Genomic DNA, 17,693 nt, shown 5'->3' with positions numbered 1-17,693 from the left:
AGCTGGGATAGGCTCCACAGCACTCCCCGCGACCCTTGTGAGGATAAGCGGCAAAGAAAATGGATGGATGGATGGATGGAAATCTTACATTGTGAGTTCTGGATTTTTCTTTTTAGATTCTCTCTCTCTCTCACAGTGAACATGCACCTACGATGAAAATTCCAGACCCCTCCATGATTTCTAAGTGGGAGAACTTGCATTATAGCAGGGGTTTCAAATACTTATATTCTTGACTGTACATATACACACACATTCTTTAGAGAATGTATAACACACAAAAAAATAAACATTATAATAATAATAAAAGTGTTTGTGACCCTCAGAGTTATCTTTTCCGTGGAAACCGGGTCAAAATGGCTCTTTTGAGTGTTAAAGGTTGCCGACCCCTGATTTAGACAATTATCTACGCTATATTAAAATAAAGAATAACTTTATAATGAATACCTTAGGTGACGCGCACTTGCACAACAACATAGTTTTGCACACTTTTCAGTTACAAAAAAATAAATAATATTTTCTTTGGCATGGACTAAGACCAATATAATATCTCAATCTGAAATGAAGAGAAAGATTGTGGACACTCACGGCCAAAACAGATGTTTTCTGGGAGGGTGCGAGGAGTCAGCGGTGGCTCATAACTACAAGAGGAGCGACCAAAGAGGAAGACGAGAGGGAAGTCTGTCCGCCGACCCATCGATCTCCTGCAGATGTGGGACATGACGCATCGATATGTATTGTCATTGAAGAGTCTAAGATGAAAGCACATTGCGAAATGAGACGTTATCATTACGGCGCAATCGATGGCGCGCTGTGTGGCCAACCGACGGGGCTCCAGGGCTGAACCGGCCTCCAGCAGGAACTCCTGGTTGGCCGCAGGGATGCTTGTGGTCTTCTTCAATTCTCTTCTGCAGCTCAGCCACGGTCTCGTCATCCACAACCACGTAACTCAGGATCTTGGCGGTGGTCATGCTCAATACGTGAACCATCTGTAAAGAATAGACTATAAATGGAGCTGAAACAACAAGTGAACTACAGTATCGTGACAGTAGTCAAATTTCCAATCTGAATGACAACTCCGCTGACATGATTTGGAGGGATTGGACAGAAGCTTTTTCTTACATCTATTTATCCATCCATGATCTGAGCCGTTTATCCCAACAAGTGGAGCAGGAGTGCTGGAACCCGTCCCAGCTAACTTTGGGCGAGTGGGAGACCACACCCACAACTGGTCACCAGTCTGTCACACGGTACAGAAGCTTTTTCAAAGCTTTTTATTTCTGTAATTTAGATACCTTCTTCAATGACACCGATGTGTGGATTGTCACCAAAGTTTAATAGGAACAACGGACAACACTCCAATTCTGGGATACTCTGTCATAAGATGTCGAAAAAGACCATGTACACAAACCAAAGAAATCAAACTCTTCTGACTGAGGCAAAAATTCACAATAAGTGTGATAAAATCTCACTTTGAGCTGCAAAATAAGTTCCAGCTGTGAGAAGCAGTTGCTGGGCGTGGCATCCGGATCTTTGGCCCTTTCTTGGGGAGACCACTTGAGGATCAGCCGCAGCCACCTCTCCAGCTTCTCCGCTAAAAGACACATCAGGAGAAATGAGAGACCAACATGACTAGTATGTCTTACTAAGACTAGTATTTCAATGCAGATGGAGGTCACCTGTTGAGGTTGAGGTTGTCGGGCTGAGGAAGATGTTTGGAGAAGCGCACCACACCAGGACAGGTCTTCATAGACGACAATGTCACTGTCTTGTTTCAGTCGCAGTTTATTGTGCCTTGCAATGACACAAGAAAAACCTTTGTTAGATGTTGGAAATCTCAATTATTACATTACTTTTATTGAGGTACTCATCTTATGAGGTCCAAACAAGAGTTGAATCATACAACACCAATTCCAATGAAGTTGGGATTTTGTGTTAAACAAATAAAAGGAGAATTCACAGATTTTCAAGTCATGTTTAACCTATAAATAATTGAATACACTACAGAGACAAGATACTTCATGTTCAAACTGATATATATATTTTTTTTTTAGCAAATAATCATGAACTCTGAGTTCACATCAACATTCAATAAACATTTGGGAACTGAGGACACTAATTGTTGAAGCTTTGTAGGTGGAATTCTTCCCGTTCTTGCTTGATGTACAGCTTCAGCTGTTCAACAGTCTGGAGTCTCTGTTGTAATATTTTCTGCTTTATACCTCACCACACATTTTCAATGGGTGTTCGGTTTGGACTGCAGGCAGGCCACTCTTTTACTACGAAGCCACACTGTTGTAACGTGCAGAATGCGGTTTGGCATTGTCTTACAGAAATAAGCACGGGCAACCGCTGTGCTAGCATGTTGCCGGTGTGTGACTGCCGTGTGTCAATGATTTTTACTAGTACTTTTTTTTTTTCACGCGTTTCAGTGATTTAGGTATGTTTTTGTTTTTTTTTTAACCGGCCCTGTTAGTGCTGTGCTACCGTGTTACGACTCTGTAGCTGCTGCGGCTGTTTTTTTTTCTTTTACCGGTATGTTTTTTTTTTTTTTTAAATTTACCAGACCTGTTTGTGCTACCGTGTTGTTGCTATGTGAAGCTATGCTAAGGTATTAAAACTTTGAAAACCCAGAAAACTCTTTCTGTGTACCGTCTTTCTTTGTAAATATCGCACGTTTCAACGTGGGCACTCGCGGCTTATGTATGTGGCAAATGCTATTTCCTTTACAAATGTACTGGGTGAGGCTTATAATGAGGTGCGCTTCGTAGGCCGGAAATTACGGTACTGGTTTTCTGAAGTGTTCCTGAGCCCATTTGGTGATATCCTTTACACACTGTCGGTTTTAGATGGAGTGCCAACCGAGGGATAGAATGGCACGGGTATTTTATGATGGTTTTCAGCCATCCCGCTTACAATAAGTGATTTCTCCAGATTCTCTGAAACTTATTGAAGATATGTACCATAGATGTTGAAATCCGAAAATGCAATTGTACGTTGACAAACATTGTCCTTAACCTGTTTGATGACTGAGTAATTCAAGGAAGCAAAATAGTGTGCCTGGCTTGTTATCCGTTGCAGGCGGTCATCCAGAAAATACAGTAATGATGATTTTACACAAACATTTTATCAGTTTGACCATTAAATATTGCCTTCGCAGTGTATTCAATTAAATATAGGTTGAACATGATTTGAAAAGGCTGGTTTTCTTTGCTTTTTGTTAGAAATCTGTGTTTTTGGTAAACCAACCAATGTTCTAGTGCTTATTAGGAAAAAAAAATGCTACAAACAATCATTTTTCTCTGGTGAAAGAAGAGAGTTTACTCTTTCTTTTGGTAGGTTCAAGTGCTCACATTGTCACACACAATATTCTGTGTGCTTTTTAAAATCCGCTAATAACGGCAGGGTGTGCATGAGTTAATAATTGAATGGTAGAATAAAGTAGAAAGCAAATACCAAACTTAAATTTGAAACAATGGAAGGTTATTTTTCTTTTTGTAACCCAAACCTGCCCTCAGGTTTTATATCTTTCATGCAGTATAAAAGTGAAGGACAAGAGTCATTGATTTTGGCACAACACACATATCCTGCAATTCTTCCCGTCGACTTTGGCTTATTTATGTGTTCCTAATATGTTCAGAAATGGTCACGTAACTGGGGCAAAGGTGAAGAAAACTCTGGAAAATGTGTCTAATCCTGTAATTCCTTGACTGACTGCAAAGTGCAGAAAAAAAAGAGACGCCCGTTAGTCGAAACAAAAGTGAGTCTCTACCAGAGAACAGGTTGCAAGGTCGGCAGAAAGGGCCGAAATCCTGTGATACACTCAAACACCAATGTCCCAAAGCTCCAGTAGTCCACAGCGACCGTGTACTTCTTCCTCTCAATCAGCTCGGGAGCCTGAAAGGTAAGAATCGAAGAAGGTGTTCAGGAGGACAAGCCTGGGATGCCACACGCGTAATGTGTCTGACAGACCAAGTACTGCAATGTTCCCACGAAGGAGGTGCAAAGGCTGCTCTGGTCCAGCTCCTTCGCATAACCGAGTTCAATGATCTTGTGGATCAACTGAAACGGAAGAATAAAACAACTGTGTTAAACATGCTATCGCAACCACGTGTACATGAATGCAGTTTCAGGCTTGGTTGTGTTCAGTCTCTTAAATAGCAGTTTTGTTTTGATTGCGTCTTCCTGTCATGTCGGTACTCCTTCCTGTCCCTCTTCCATGTGCACCACCTGTGGCACGTGTCCTCAACTCCCTTTTAATGTCACGGCCTGTGTCATCTCTCTTTGTCATTTCTAATCACTTCAGTGTTGATTCTGGCTTTGCCTGGCCCATGTTGGAATTGTTTGCCATGTCCGAAGTGCCTTCCTCTGATTGAGAATAAATAATTTGGATTATTGAACTGAACGCCTCCGACTTCGTGACACAGATGGTCCTTGGAACAAGGGTTGGGCATTGTTTGAATTTGAAGGAGTTTTCTCCAGGCACGCTGGTTTCCTCCCGTAAAACTGCCCACACAAACATGCATGATGGGTTAACTGAAGACTCTAAATTGCCCGTAGATCCGAATGTGAGTTGTTGTTTGTTCCTATGTGCTGTACCCTCCCTCCTGCCTGAAGATAGTTAGAATAGGCTCCAGCACTGCTGTGACCCTTGCGAGGATCAGCCGCTCAGAAAATTGATGGATGGCTTTGTATGTTCTTTGCACACCGTGGCACAGACTAAAATAAACATTTGACTCTAGATTCTTCTACCTAGTATCAACACCAAGCTTGAACTAAAAGACAATGTGTGTAAAACTAATTGATTTTACTTAACAACGATGATCTTTCACAACGTAGTTGGGAATGACTGGCTTTCAGTTTTTATCTTGACAAGCTTGAAAGCATAATGCTCTGGTTTTAAAGTAAGGTCTTTTAGTGAGACCGACAACCAGTTTCTGCACCAAAAGGGAGACGTTGTCGGCAGGATTCGAACCTGCGCGGGGAGACCCCAATGGATTTCTAGTCCATCGCCTTAACCGCTCGGCCACAACAACGTTGCTTAACATCTTCAGGTTCAGCAATGCCAGCCGTCCTTTCGGCACCAAAAGTTACCAGTTAAAGGAATCAAATTTGTAACTAACGAAATCTTTGATGATGATTTAGGAATAGATCTTTTTTGTTGTCATTTCCATTTTGGTTTTGGCATATAATCACTAATAACATTGTTAAAGGATCCAGCCCCTTTAAGTAACCATATGGTAAACTGAAGTTACATGCCTCACAATAACAATTTGAATTTCTGAGAACTTTTATTGTATTCAGGATTACACACACACACACACACACTCACAACAAGCCAAATACGAGGAGAGCAGCTGATACTGAGCCACATATGGATGACATTAGGAGTGTGTTTTACAAGAAAATTCCAACTTGTTCAAGCTAAAACATTGAGGATTTTAGGACCCCAACTATTCTTAGGAAGATTTCCCTCACTCTTCTTTTGTTTGAAAGGCTTTTTATACCATTTGCATTCATAGGCTGTCAAGCACATTCTAAACCAATGTGGCGCTACAACTTCTAAGCCATGGAAATTTCACCTGAAATTTGAATACTGAGCTGAAGAAAATGGCATTCATCTGTGTGAAAAAGTGACATTGACAAATTAAACTCAAACTCACTTGAGGAATTATAACTTAACTTAACTTAAGTACTCTAAAATGTGCCTTCATGTATTGTCAATGGTCAATTGTGCTAGAGGACAACGTGACGAGTCGTGACATAACCTTAAAAAAACAAGTCCAGAAATAAAGAGAAGAGAAAAGCTTACAAGTGCAGGGATAAATTGCAGGATTTGTTTTCCTATCATAAAGTCGTCGTGAGGCACATTATAGGTGACGACTCATTCTCTCCCGTCAAAACAAAAGGCCTTGTCTTTGTGGTTTGGGCGTATCTGTCACGGGCGAGAAGTGATTGAACTCACCCGCTTCTCCCCCTGCTGCAGCACAATGTTTTCAGGCTTCAAATCTCGGTGGATGATCCGCTTCTTGTGGAGGTAGGTCAGAGCTGAGGCTAAGAGGAAGAAAAACGAAAACAAAATGGGACCACTTCAACGATTCACTGCTAAATACTGTACAGTGGGTACGGAAAGAATTCAGAATGACTTACATTTTTTTCACTTATATTGGAGCCATTTGCTCAAATCATTTATTTGCTTTTTTTCCCTTATTAATGTTTTGATTATTAACAGCACTCCATACTGACAGAAAAAAACCCCCATCCATTTCAAATAAGCAATCGGATATATGAAATATAGTACGGAATATCCCAAGTGGAAGAAATTTCCAGCTCGAATGTTTTCGGTCTGCACACCATGAATGTATTTGTGATTTAATGATGAGGTACCAGCTATGTATGGTCTGGTCTTTCCCTGCCGCTGTGGCGTGAGATGACTACCAGTTAGCTAAAACAAGCATCCACTTGGCGTCAAAAACAGTCTACCCGAAACATGAACGTCACGAAACGCGTGCGTCAAAGAGTGAGTAGTTTGTGTGATGTAGATGAGAATCAGAGCGTGTATTCATTCTGACTTTATTATTATATTATTACCATGTTGTAAGGGGGGCGTCACACGTTACCAGGAAAAGCCCATCCGTAAGCAACAGGAAAACCCATCTATGTGCACCGGTGTGTGTTACTAGATATACGAATGAGCAAAACCACATGTGCCTTGTGTCAAGTTTACACATTGGGAGAGCAGCGCCACATGTTGCACTGAGCGCTTGTACGTTGCGAAAGCGACGCCGTTGTCCGATGGCTGACGTATGCTTTTGCCTGTGTGTGAGCTGTCGCCATGGTGACTAAGAGCCATGGTTGAGGATCAGCGGTGACATCATGACACAGGTCAAAAGGGCCCCGGTTTTCAAACGACAGGAAGCTAATCATCCTGCCAGCTCACACAGACGCATAATTAATCAAACGACAGCTACACTTTCACCAAAGTCACAATGAGGCTGCTGTGGTGATACTCACAAATGTCGCACAACAAAATCAAAACGGAGGCCTCGCGCATTCCGCAGCCGTTCTCAAGAGCTTCAGATACTGGGGAGGGAAGAGAGACCGGGAAAAGTCAGGACCATGTCATGAATCTGCCCGTCTTATAATTTAGAACAGGTCCTTGTTTTATTCCCATTAGAGAATTTTCCATCCATTTAAGAACATTTTCTTCATGCACAGGTTTCATTTCCAACACAGAAACTCCGTAATGGACTCAAAGCTGTTGATTTTCATTGTGGATAAAGAGGGAACAAACTGGTAAATCAGCAAAGGTTTTATTTGACAATTTATAATGATAAACGGCAATAGCTCCACTACTGGAAACCTGACCAAGAGAATGAAACTGAACCACAATTTGTCTACTGCTTTCTTTTGCTGTTCATGGGCTTGGTGGTTTGTGACGGCTGGTATTTTGTTTTGTCTGGTATTAATAATCTGCATAGCCTCAGGGTGCATACTCACTGGTTTCAGATGTATTAAAAAAAAATCAAAATTTGCTGACACGAGCTCAACAACTCAGACCAAGTGCACACATGATGTTGTATATCTGTTTATCATTATAGTACATAGACCAGACTTTTATAAGTTTGTACCTTTCTCAGATCCCCTCCTTGGCAGTATTCCATGGCCAGCAGTGGCAGGTCATTGGTGGCGACGAGCTTTTGGATCCCTTCAGGAACCTCACTCGCCGCCACCACATTTAGGTGATCCAACCTGAGTGTGTTTGGACAGATATCGTGAACTTTAATCTTTTAAATTGTTTCACGAATGCCAGGGATGGGAACAAGTTGTATTGGATAAAATCGGTGCGGCACAGAAGCCATAATGAAGCGATTCACCTCCATTTACCACAACAAGTCATCACTAGAAACATTTCATACGGGGCATGTTTCCCCCGAGGTGTCTTTATGATGATATTATAGACACGCAATGGAATCTCTCGTGAGTAATCACTTGGCAACAATGGTGGCGAAAACGCCCTTTTAACAGGAAGAAACCTTGAGCACCACCAGACATGGGGTGGGGCCGCTCTTTACCTCAAACAATACGGGACGCAAAAATATGACTGATGAGTGTGGTGTCCCTGCAAAGAAATCACTGACTCACAGTAAAGACAAAAAAATAAGAGTCAACTCAAGCATCTTGCCATGGAGAGTAGGGGTTCCTTCAGATTAGTCATCTTCACAAGTCCACAGTGATGTCCAAGAACGTGACATCGAGTATTTTCTAATTACTGGTTTTGGGCTTGAGGAGGAGACAGAGCAGCTTGCAGTAACAACTGGTGTGCTTTTATTTTAATGGCCTGATTTTGCCAGATATATGATGTTTACATCTCGAGTATTACCAAGGGAACTGGAAGGGTCTTTGACTGCGGTTGGAAATAAAAGCATGTAGAATCCACTGTAACATCTGTTTGAATCCCTTCATACATAATAAAACACACTATCAAAGTGGAACGAGAGCAGGAATTACTCCCTTGCATATCCAGATGACTGATTATTTGCACTAGTCCAAAGGGACACAGATCAAAAGAACTTGTAATGACATGAAACGTACATGCTCACACACATACTAGTAAAAACACCATACCAAAATGATCTAAGAAACTTAAAGGTCAAGTGTCATCCCTATAAACGTTCTAAAATAGATACTGAAATGAAAAATACATATAACATTAATCACTTCAATGTCCACACGAAAAAATAAATATGAGCGGAGAGCGCGTCATCCATGCGCAAAGTTGCGGAATTGTCATTTGACATCTAAGTGGTCGCCATATTGGCCGCATCTGCTGTCAGTGACGTCACCCCAGACATTCGCCAATGAAAACACGCGGTGGCCCCTAGTGTGGGAGACGCCCCTTCTGACACGGAACCTCTTTTCGAAGAAGAGAACATCTTACAACCGAGTGAAGTTACTGGGGCAATATTAACATTAAATTATCGTTTTGAGCCATAATTAGATGATATGCGGATCACGGCCAAACCACCTCCCCGCCCGATCCACCTCGATGCGCACATTGACACATTTAGCACCCCTGACTTACGGATTACACCCCCCCCCCAACTATTGTTTTTTTTTTGAGTAGCTGTATACACACCTACCTGTCATTTGGAACCACGAAGCTCTCGTCCTTTGCATCTGTGCAATCCATTTTTCACGACGAACCGGATCGTTTGGAAAAGAATGAAGAGCGAATCCATCCACCAGAGTGTTTGAGCAATGTCCAGCAATGCAACGAGCTGGCATTTTGGCAAACACGAAGGAACGACGAGCTATCTTCCCGCAAGTAAAACGAATAGAAAGAAATGAGTCTGGTTGAGTCTGCACCTGCCTCCAACGTCACTTCCTGCTTCTTGTCGATAACAAATCCCTCGAGAGGATTCTCATGGCGGGAGTTACAAAAACCTATATATGTCAAAATCATGTTTTGTGGTGAAAAAAACAGGGGTCCATACCGGCTGCCGTTTTTTCATTAATAACATACTAAAAATATTTGTTTCATGACACTTGACCTTTAAGGCTGGACAGGAAGCATCCAAGTCAGGAAACACTTATCTCTAGGTAGAAGCCCTCTGTACCAAGGCAGAACCTTGGGCCACAGATAAGGACAACCACACCCAGTGCAGCGGTGCAGAAAGTACCCGCGCACGCAGCAACCGGGGGACTACATGAGATGAAACCACGGTCACGGCCCACCACAGAGGGCTCACACTTGGGAGAACATTGAAAGCACTAAGCCTGGCGCTCGAGAAAAAAAAAAAAAAAAAAAAAAAAAACCGCAAAGGAGAAAGACCAAAACAACAAAAACCTAGTTGATAAATTGCAGCTGCAATAATGTGGAAGGTGTAATCAGTGCGTGACAGCAAAATCACCAGGAGATGCTGCAATAATAAGACGTTCATTTTTCAAATTACTGAACACTTTAAAAACGTGTTCCAAAGATAACGGCAGGATGCTCCCAAGGGAGCTAACATATGATCTCATTGAGAAGATACAGTATTTTCCATTTAAAAGCACATTGAAGAACAGGAACACAATCTAAATTAGGAGGCACTTCAAACCTTTTTAAAAATAGAGAACATTTCAACCCCAAAATCCATTTCAATCATGTTTTTACAGAACGTGTGCATGGTGACATTTGTGGTGTGATTATATAATACTTTTCCCCTTGCATTTTTTGTGCCACAAAGTCACAGTGTGGGTTCAAGAGAGGTCTAGGGCTGTCTGAGAACAGCACGCTTGTGAAATTGAAATGTTCTTGTGCCTAAAAAGTCAAATGCTCACAACACAGACGTGAGAAGATGTGATGAGACCGAATTGGAGCGCAACGATGAGGTGGGACATTATTCTCTGAGAAATAAGCGCACAAAATTCAGAAATAACCCTCCACCTCCACACAAACGTCTTATAATTAAAATGCCCCGTGCCGGTCTTTCTATTTTAGGGCAGAGGGTTTGTTTTCAGAAAACTGATGGGGGTGTAACGCTCAAATGTCAAACACATGTCATGGAACGCGTCGCAGTGAGTCACAGCAAAAGTCGAGTATTCTATTTTCTTTTTTTGATTCAAAGAGTTCAAGGAAAAGAAAGACAGACATTGCATGGTAAAAATAAAGAAGAAAATCCCTGATTTCTTCACCAGAGGCAAAACAAATTTGCGCTGCAAGAATGGCATGGGTAAAACTAACGTCTTTTGAAATATGAAAAATAAAAGTAACATACAGTGGTACACAGATAAAATTGCCTTCCATTAAAGAAACAAAAATTCATAATTATGTGAGATTGCTCTCTGGAAAGAAGAAAAGACGAGTTAACTTTTAGCAAGTCACATCAGCTCTATGTTTTTAGACAAAAATGAAAGTCGAGGAGACTCAGTGATGTCCGGGCTGGTGTAACGGATTGGTGACAGAGACAGTAACGTGAATCTGTGCGGGGTAAAATGAAATCTCACAACCGTTTTGTCATTTTGGAGCAAAAAGTGTACTCTGGTCTCAGAAACCTTTGTATCAGGTGCGGTTCATGGTCCTCCGACAAGATAAAGATTGAAACCATTCAGTTAGGAGGATAAGTGGCTAAGAAAATGGGTGGATGGATGGATGGATGGATGGATGGATGGATGGATGGATGGACGGATGGATGGACGGATGCTATTCACCCATTATCCAGGTTGGCTAAGAACAATACGATACAAGGCTGTATGGTGCCAGTGAACGCAACTCAACTCACTTCAAAAGCAGCAGTTAACTGTCAAACTCCGCATAAAAGAAGAGAATCACACATTTTGTATTTCAAACCATCTCGTAACGTTGCCTTAGAGTCCGCTGACCTTATGCCAACACTTAACGCAAAACGCTATGGACGGGCGAATGAGTGCCGGTGTGATAACGCTAAAACATTACATTGACAAAAGTATTCGCTAACCTGCCTTAACTCGCATACGATCTGAAGTTTCATCCCCTTCTAAATCAACTGGGTTTAATATGATGTTGATCCATCCTTGGCAGCTACAACAGCTTTAATTCTTCTGAAAAGGCTTCCCACAAAATTTAGGAATGTGTGTAGGGAATTTGTGACCATTCTTCCCGAAGCGCATTTATGAGGTCACTGAGTGATGTTCAATGAGAAGGCCAAGCTCTCAGTCCGCACGATAAATGATCCAAAAGGGATTTATATCAGGTTGAGGTCAGGGCTCTTTGCAGGGCAGTCAAGTTCATCTAAACTTCACAGAGTACTGTTGTAATTAAAAAATTATTGAAAGAACATTTTTTAGCTTCAAGGAATATTGTGCTGCTCCTTCTGATTTGTGCATAAGACAGACACACACAAAGAATGAAGAGTTTCACAACTGACTCAGTAAACTGCAGTCATACTGGGAATTTTTCACTCAGGATTAAGATTATATGACTGTCAATATTGTACGTCTACATATGTTGCGTCATGATTTGTGTTCAAATATTCATCGTCCAGGTGTGATTCTATTTATGGGTCTGTCTATGACATTGTACTGTTCGTTAGCATTAAGCTAAACAGATTCTCGTTAAGCATAACTATGTGTTTATGTATTTGTTTTAAATAAATTTAAATTCTCGTTGATTTGTGTTTCGTTTAACAATATACTTATAGACTATTTTTTGGAAGAATTGCCAAACTGCTACTTGCTGTTAAGTGAGTTGTGCTTACTTCAACCATTAAGTGCTGCTATGTCAAATTTTTGCATGCAGCTCTTATTTTGAAAAATGTGTAAGTCGGGTCACTCTTATCTCAAGGCACGGCTGTCTCTCATGTCGTAACATTGACACCAAATGAAAACTAACCTCTTCATGATCTGGATCTCCAGAGACCATCTCTCTTTGTTCCGCTCACTCAGCTCCTGGCGGCACTGTTTGATTGCGATCTGTTCCTCTGTATCCTGCCAACACACGATAAAAATAGAGGATTATTAATGGAAAACTGGAAAGACACTTGGAAAAAATAAAAGGCTAACCTACCAAACTGATTTGAATTACACATTACTACTAACAGAAGAGGGAAGGCGAGCAAATTCTGAGGTGATTTATCATTTATATCAGATGAATGTGATTGCCGGCAGAGAACAAATAACATTTGATTTCCATGTGGTTTACAATCCATTAAAGAAGTGATGAGCAATAAATGTATACATATCTATTTTCCTGTTTCTCACGGCGTCACCAAGGTTAAACTGCTTCCCGTAACGTGATCTGCGCTCTAACAATAATGCAGCATTGTCATCCATACGGGAAGAAGGAAGTTTAATCATCAGCGGTGCCCTCCACAGGTACTCAATGTCCTGCTTCTGCCAGTTCCCCACCGCGCCCCCCCCCCTTTTTTTTGAAACATCGTGAGGTGTGGAGGCACTTCTGTAAGTGACCCAACTTACTTCTTTCATTGTGATTACATAATATTAAACCGACAACAGATTTAATAAATCAGCTTTAGTAATGTTACAGATGATGTTTAAAAGCAGAGGTGTCAAACTCAAGGCCTGGGGGCCAAATCTGGCCTGCAAATCATGTATATCAACTTTCATGATTTTTTTTCAAATCTGTACCAACATTTCAGTCATATCATAAATGATAACGTTAAGATATTGCAAGCATGTTTTCTTACCAAACATGAACAATAGTTGAAAAACCCATTACCCTTGATTTCTGATTCCAAAACTGGTTCATGAATTTAATGTGCAACTATGATGAGGCTGTTTAAGATTTTATTGGTTTCACAGTCATAATGGCGCTCTGAGGGAAACCAGAACTAGAATGTGGCCCGCAACAAAAATGAGTTTGACACCCCTGTTTAAAAGGATTTAACAGTGATGAAATACATCAGTTAAAAAACATTTGAAGGCTTGCAACAAATTCCTACATGGTTAAATTTAGCTGGTCCTATAATACCGCACCAATTTTTCTTGTCCTTATGTGTTTTTCTCAATAAAAGGAGTACAAATTGTTGGTTTTATGTTACCGTAATTTCCAGCCTATGAGCTGCGACTTCTTTCACAAGCTTTCAACCCTGCGGTTTATGCGGTGATGCGGTAACGGCCGCAAGGGAGCTCTCGAGGGGAAAAGGTAAGAGTGAGACCAGTGGAATATATGTGCCGAGGAAGTGACTTTTACCGTTCCGGCCCTATTAGCGCTGTGCTAGTGTGTTACTGGCATGTCTCAGTGATTTTTATCAGTGTGGTTTTTTTTTTACCGGCTCTGTTAGTGCGACGCTAGCGTTAGCGTTAGTGCGGCGGCGCTAGCGTTAAATGCTCTGTGTACCGTCTTTGTTTGTAAATATCTCGTGTTTCAATGTGGGTTTCAATGTGGGAAATTGCGGCTTTTACACAGCTGCGTCGTATGTATGTATCAAATGGTATTTCCTTTACAAATGTACTGGGTGAGGCTTATAACTAAGTGCACTCTGTAGGCCGAGAATTACTGTAACCTTTCAAAAATACTTCAAATTGAGATGATTATGATTTTCATCCAGCCATCCACTTTCTTTTTGTACTTTTCTTCGTGAGGGTTAAACTAACATGGTAACACATGGTAAACTTAACCTCCGAGTGGCAACCAACACATATGTGGTAAAACTATGTGGTTGTATTATATACACTAAGTAAATCACTGGTTTACTTTCTTTTTGTTTGACAGTAAACTTGAACTGTCAGTGGAATTAAACAGCTTGAATTTTCTTTTTTGAAGAAGAAGAAGAAGAAGAGGAAACCTCTGTGATTGTTTTAAAACATGGTTAATGGTCACGCGTTGCCAGCAAAACAAGCAGCACTGAAATTCTTTGCTACTTTGTACCCAGTCATTCCTCTGTATTTTTAAATATTTACAGTACAAACTGTACAAACAGTTCAAAATTAGAAAAGCTCTTATCATGTAACATGCTCAACATATACACACCTGACAGTGACTAAAACAAGGAAAGCACACCCATAAAGAGAGGAAGAGGAAGGTTCGCTCAGTGTGTGTGAGCTCATACTTCCATATTCTACATCCCGTAATGCGCTCACCCTATGACTAGGAGTGATGTCATTATTCTGATTTCGATCAGATTTTATTCTCCAGAAGTGAAAAGCTTCTTTGGCGTGATGCCAAGTATTTACCAAAACAAATTCCCTTTTCATTAGGAGCCCAGAATATATATAAACAGTTATATTATTAACTCGGGATGTGAGAAAAGTCAGTTTCCTTGAAAGCATTTACTAGGAAGCACAAGGACATGGCCGGGAAATCGCCGTCTGAATGCATTTAATGCTTTATTGGACAAATTACAATGTCTCCTAAATGAATAATTGTATAAAAATGAGAATGAACATGTATATCACACCTCAGGTACAACTTCACAACCTAACAGTGCAACGTCAATAAAAGAGGACCATCCAAAATCTTTTCTTACAAAGATTGTATTGAGCAGTTTTCATTTCCACTGTCATGTATTCATGTAAAAACATCTTTACTATTGTTGTAGAGGTACTGAATGTACCGTAATTTCCAGCCTACAAGCTGGGACTTTTTTCACACGCTTTCAATCCTGCGGTTTTGCGGCTAATTTGTGCATTTTTTTTCCTAACGGCTGCAAGGGGGCACTCGTGCGGAAAATGTAGGAATAACACCGGTGGAATATATGTGCCGAGGAAGTGACTTTTACTGGGCCGGTTAGCGTTAGCACTGTGCTAGCGTGTTGCTGCTGTGTTACTGTTGCGTCTCATTGATATTTACTGCTAAGTTTTATTTTAACCGGCCCTGTTAGCGTTAGCACAAGCTTTAGCACGGAGTTAGCATTACCTAGCGCGGCGCTAGCGTTAAACTCTTTCTGTGTACAGTCTTTGTAAATATCTCGTGTTTGAATGTGGGTTTCAATGTGGGCACTTGCGGCTTTTGGACAGCTGGTCCAAAGCTGGTATTTCCTTTACAAATGTACTCGGTGAGGCTTATAACCAGGTGCGCTCTGTAGGTTCAGGAATTACGGTAACTGCACTGCTTCATAATTGTCAATGCAGTGAATCAGATATGATTTAAGAAATAATTTACAAATATTTACCAAATACACTAATAAGACTTTGTCAGAACAAGTATAAATCCATGTACGGTGTAGTTACATTTGAGTGCTCACCAATGCTAAATACAGGATAATATCGTTATGCCTTGCAATTGTCTAAAATGTTATTATTTTGAGCAAATATTGTTCACAAAGATAAAAAACTTTTTTTGAACATCCCATGTTTCACTCGAATACAGATGTACTCCAGATGGCACTTTTTAGAGCGATAATGTGCTCCTCATCTCAAAAACATGCATGCGATCTTAATTGAAGACTCTAAATTGTCCATTGACATGAATGTGATCGCAAATGGTTGTTTCTGTGTGCCCTTCGATTGGCTGGTAACCGGTTCAGGGTGGACCTCACCCCGAGCTCATCTGCAAAGATCTTGCTGAAAGACTTCGCAAGTGTAGCTAATGTTGTGGCATTTTTGATTAAAGATGCTCCACCAATGCGAACCTTATTTTGCCATCTAGTGACGTTCCCAAAGCCTCTGGTCCCCAGGCGTTCCTTCAGCTCCCAGGGCCCACTGCTCTGTGGCTGATGAAGGTTGACACGGTTCATGACCTCTATCAGGACTCCAGCAATTGGCCACACCTGCAGAGAAATTAAAATTAGAAATTACATTTATACCGAAGCGGCTTGGATTTGGCAATATGGTTCAATATGTAATCCTCCCGCTGGAGATGTTATGGTAACAAATCATCTCTACAATAAATGTCACTCAAGTAGATGGGCAGTACGTACTGTAAATATTGTTGCAAAACAAAAAAATAAAGTAGGCTTTCAGCTGAGCCACTCCGCCACCCCTGAACTCAACTCATGTCACAAAAAGCAGCTGTATGGAAGATAGAATCAGTGAGCAATTCTTGAAAAATGTGCCTTCCAGCTGTTTACTGTCACACTCGGTTGATGTTTACAGTCAAATTAAACAGGAAACTGAGAAATACACCTCTAAAGAAAAAAGGAACATTTTAGCTTTATAGGTCCACTAGTGTAATGCTAATGCCAAGATTTAATAGGGTAAAAATATAAGCTGTATGGTGTAGTTTAACGCTTGAAGCAATAGCTATTTGAACACAAATGAGGGGCCAGACATGGAAGAAGCTCATGTAATAATACAGTACTCACAGGCATATATTCTTTTTCCTCCGCAAACAATTATGTACTACTGCTAATGCTGAAGAGTTATGACATCTCTTCTGACTCGATGCATATTCAAATGTATGTTTTTTTTTTCGCTAATGTACTATAGTATGTACAACATTTATTCATTAAAATACACCCAAAAATGTCTCGTGTTTTATGGAAGGCCGGAACAGATGTATTGCCATTTCTGTTCATTTTAAAGATACTTTGAAATATGAAATATGTCCAACTGACAAAGTCAGCAACTCTGCAAAGCGGTGCCTCTCGAAAATGGCTGCATATTAAACCACACGTAGTAAACCATACTAATATAACAATTAAATGACAAAGCTAATAAATTAATATTAAATTCAAATAGTTTAACAATGTTTATTACTGTGCTTATTTAGTGATAGTTTGCAGTTGCAATGGCACGAATTACTATTTTTTCTTTATTTACCTTTATGTAGCTAAATATGCTTAATATTTATTTAACAAACAACTCTCAATGAAAATTACAACCATAGAAAACGTGACGTTAACAGTGTTAGTCAAATTTGAACACTATTTATTGCTTTCGCAAAAGTAGCATGTTTGAGAGCTCTTGTACTGAATGCTATTAAGAGTGTGGAAGTGTACCTAATGTATTGACGCTAAATGTGTAGCTGTACACTAAGTGACACAAAATGTTTATTCATGAACTTTGTATGCACATTTCATCATATTAAACTATGATAACAAGTATGTATCAGCATGTGAATCGGGCAGAAACGTGACGTACGTGTGCTGTTACTGTATTACAGTAGAATGCATCATTCAACTTTTTGTCCGGTTTCTTGCACACAATTAAAGTTATACCCGATGAAACACGACGCCTACCTGTTATCTGATAGTCACCGGAGAATATTAAACGAGTAAAAGTCCACAGTTTTAGTCTGAATTAGAGCGCTGAAAAGTCTCCACTTGAAAGTT

General features: G+C 40.5%; 1 non-coding gene and 1 pseudogene across 1 annotated transcript; both read right to left on the bottom strand.

The window, feature by feature from the left end:
* The window catches only part of LOC133499221 (inhibitor of nuclear factor kappa-B kinase subunit beta-like), a 21,746-nt pseudogene extending 4,053 nt beyond the window's left edge, over positions 1-17,693 (bottom strand).
* On the bottom strand, positions 4,952-5,033 carry trnas-aga (transfer RNA serine (anticodon AGA)). Its single transcript has one exon. It is a non-coding gene; the product is annotated as a tRNA-Ser (tRNA).

This window comes from Syngnathoides biaculeatus, chromosome 4 (genome assembly GCF_019802595.1).
Source record: "Syngnathoides biaculeatus isolate LvHL_M chromosome 4, ASM1980259v1, whole genome shotgun sequence".
NCBI lineage: Eukaryota > Metazoa > Chordata > Actinopteri > Syngnathiformes > Syngnathidae > Syngnathoides > Syngnathoides biaculeatus.
This window is presented reverse-complemented; position numbering and strand designations above follow the sequence as displayed.